Source organism: Tupaia chinensis, unplaced genomic scaffold (assembly GCF_000334495.1).
Source record: "Tupaia chinensis unplaced genomic scaffold, TupChi_1.0 Scaffold000423_1, whole genome shotgun sequence".
In the NCBI taxonomy this organism is placed as follows: Eukaryota; Metazoa; Chordata; class Mammalia; order Scandentia; family Tupaiidae; genus Tupaia; species Tupaia belangeri.
Genome location: NW_006159928.1, coordinates 7,645,722 through 7,649,450, shown reverse-complemented (window position 1 = coordinate 7,649,450; position 3,729 = coordinate 7,645,722). Strand labels below are relative to the sequence as shown.

General features: G+C 45.7%; 1 pseudogene; it reads right to left on the bottom strand.

Annotated features, from left to right (window-relative positions):
- Positions 1-2,269: 2,269 nt before the first annotated feature.
- On the bottom strand, positions 2,270-3,149 carry LOC102468501 (14-3-3 protein theta pseudogene; annotated as a pseudogene).
- Between the last annotated feature and the right edge of the window lie 580 nt (positions 3,150-3,729).

Sequence of the window (3,729 nt, the reverse complement as noted above, 5' to 3'; positions counted from 1 at the left end):
TTTTTTTTTTTTGGAGAGGTTTTTGCTATAGGGCACGTGCACTCACCAGAAAGACAGAGAGATAGAGAGACAGAAAGCGAGAAATCACCCCCCAGGGGGGATGGACACGCCGCAATCCCTTCTCCTCCATTCTCCCCCCGGGATCTTCGGCACGCATGCAGACATGCTCGCCATGAGTTTAAGTCACCGAGTCTGGCACTCGAACCACAGTCGACCACATGGGAGTCCAGCGACACAGCCATTACGCCAACTGCTGGTCCCAGTTTTGCTTTCTTCTAAGCGAAATAAAAATGCCTCTTTTCTGAGTTCATCTCATTATTTCCAGGTCAAAATTAATCAATTCCTCCTCAGGAGGAATTTATTTACTTATTCCCAATAAATAAATAAATAAATTTATTTATTCCCAATAAAATTTATATTGGGTTGTTGGAAAAGTCATGACATTTTTTTTTTCTGTTTTTCTGTGCAAAAATGTATCATGACTTTTCTGCCACCCCAATAATGTGTGATTCTTTTCTGACTGGTTATTAATTACTTAGCTTCCCGATGTCGTCTCTTTACAGAAGTACTAGTAAATCTCTCGAGGAATTGTTATGAGAAGTAAATCTCTTAACATGGAAGCATTTAAAACAATTCCCATTGCGGGGGAAGCACTGATAATACTCGGCTCTGATGATTAATCCGAGCCAGTCAATTTCATTTTTACACAAAGAGATTGGATTAGGTTTCTGTCATTTCCAACTTAAAGTAGCCTAACTCAGTTTTACTTTTGTAAGAAATAGTTAAAGACAAAGCTCAGTCCATGTTAGAAATCATTTTTCCCTGGGTCCAGGAGGTGGCATAACAGTTACATCGCTAGACTCCCACATAGACAACCACAGTTCAAGTCCTAGACCCGGAGGCTTGAAACTCATACCAGGTGCATGAGTGTGCGTGCGCAGGATCCCGAGAGGAGAATGGAGGAGAAGGAACTGCAGTGTGGTCATCCCCCTGGGGGGTGATTTCTCACTTTCTGTCTCTGTCTCTCCAGCAAGCGCATGTGCCCTATAGCAAAAATCTCTCTCTAAAAAAAGAAAGAAAGAAAGAAAAAGAAATCCATTTTTCCCTTTTTTGGGTTTATAAAATGTAATTTTATTTTATGCTACTCTCTCGTTGCATAGGGCATACCATTTTCACAAGGCTTTTTTGGGAACTACATTTCAATGATTAGCGGCACACAGTAGTGGTCCAGCTCTACCATCACTAGACAGACCAGACACCCTCTCATGTGTGCACAGATCTGCATGGAAAAGTACTCAAGCTGTAGACTTGGACGCGTGTACTTTAATTTGTTTCCCCCTTTCTAGTGTAGTACGAAATGACACGCGCTTTCATTTCCCAAAGGTGACGTTTATATTCTGGCAGCAACCTACTACTTTACACAGTAAGTGAATACCAGAACTACAAAGGCAGGAGGTATAAGAGAACTTTCACTGGGAAGGGAAACTGTCAAGTTCAACAGCAGCAAATGGGATCGGAGGCATTTCAACATGTGACACCGCCCCCCCGCCCAGAAACACCAAGTGCTTTTCCAGTCAATCTAAGACTTCTGGATTCCTACTAAAAAGGAATATATCAAGAACATGTAAAAGTTGCTTACTGAAAAGAAATCCCCAAAGAAGAGTAAGGGAGGGAATGTAGAAATTAAGAAGTGATGGGGCCTGCAGGTGCCATGGTGGTTAAGGGTGCCAGACTCCTCCCTGGCCAACAGCAGTTTGAGTCCTGGACCTGGTGGCTTGCTTTCTCTCTTCTCTCTCTCTCTCTCTCTCTCTCTTACTCTGTCCTTCTTTGGTCAAATTAAAATAAATAAATAAATAAAGTTAAATAACATAATTCTTAAAAAGGAAGAAGTTATGTAAACACTCTTTACATTGTATTTAACTACATTTTCATATCGTCACAGTAATACAAAAAACACGGTCACTTGCAGAACTGGTCCAGATTAAATACCGAATACGTTCTAGTTCTCTACCTAAGTGTTTGGAAGTGGCTTGTGTTTATATGAGATGAAGCTATTAGTACTTTTCTACAGCAGGAACTGCACGCCAGGAAGGCCAAGACAAACACAATCAAGGAATGGAGTGTCCCAAAGCTGCAGCGTGAGAAGACTATAAACAGCTGACTCCATGCACAGGAGCGGGTTTCTTTCTATAGGAAATCCGAGTGGAATGGGAATGAAGACATGTAAAAAGGTTTCTCGAGGGGAAGGAGGATGACACCCTGTATGCATCTAGGGTTCGGCCCCTTCTGCTGCATCACACTCTCCTGCAGTCTGATGTCCACAATGTGAAGTTGTCTCTAAGCAACTGCACAATGAAGGTGCTGTCTTTGTACGAGTCTTCGCTCAGTGTATCAAGCTCTGCAATGGCTCCATAGAATGCCATTTTAGCAATGTGCAGGCAAGCTCTGGGTTATTAAGGATCTCAGTAAAAGGCAGAAAAGTTAAGAGCCAGTCCCAGGCGGATTGGGTGTGTGGTTTGCATCCGTCTTTGCTTATATCAAATGCCTCTTGGTGAGCTCCTTGGGAATTATCTCTCATCACCACGTGCAACCTCGGTAGGGTACCGGAAGTGATCTCCCTTCATTTCCAGATAGAAGACCTTACTCTCTAGATCAGTTGCATTGGCTATTAAATACTTAGCCAGTACTTTCAGGACGGTGGTGCATGTGGACCTCAGCTCCGACTCCACTTTCTCCTGATGGTCCTTTATCAGCGGCAACTTCTTGTCGGAGGTGTCAGGTCTTCTGCTCCATGCTGGAGATGACCCTCCGGGCGGCCCTGCGGCCCTGGTCCCGGTTCTTGAAGGCCACCGACAGCAGGTTGCGCTCCTCGTTGGACAGCTCGACCCCCTGCTCGCTCACGCTTTCACGTAGGTGCCCATGTCGTCGTAGCGCTTGGCCTCCTCCGCCTGCTTGGCATTCTGGATCAGCTCCATCTTCTCCGTGGTACACGGGGTCGGAGCCCGGCCAGGGGCCGGGGCAGAGGGTGCGGAGAGCTCCGACCAGAGGCGAGAGGAGTTCTGCTGGAGAGGTTCATGTCTCTGTGGCCACGATGCGAGTCCATTTTTCCCTTCTAGTGTTAAATTGTGCAGAAGTGATTTGGAGGACATGTGAAATAGATGGAAACTAAAATTTCAAATTGCACTCTGAACCCATTCTTCTGTGTTCAATCAGCATAAGCCAGCACAGGGGGCGTTGCTGGTTTCCTAACCAGAGCCCTTCCCTTCCTGAGGAACTCCCAAGTGGCTCAAGTATCTGTCCCTCCAGCAGCCCCTCTGTCTCACACCGAGCTGAGCTCCCGGGCCCCTGGAGCAACCCTAAATTCCATTCACAAATAAAATTTTTGGTTATGGGGGCCAGCAGGTAGCACGGTGGTTAAGAGTGCTGGACTCCCGCATGTCTGACGGTAGTTTGAGTCCCAGACCTGGCGCTTGCTTTCTCACTTTCCCTCTCTTTCTCTCTCTCGGTCTCTCTGGTCAAATTAAAAATAATAATAACAAATAAAATTAAATAAATGTTTTGAAATCCCACAATGTGCAGGACAACCCTCCACAACAAAAACTTATCCAGTTCGAAATGCCAGTAGCACTGGGGCCACCTGGTGGTGTGGTGGTTAAGGGCACTGGACTCCCACGTGGCCGTTTGTGGTTCGAATCCTGGACCTCGTAGCTTCCTTTATCGCTTTCCCTC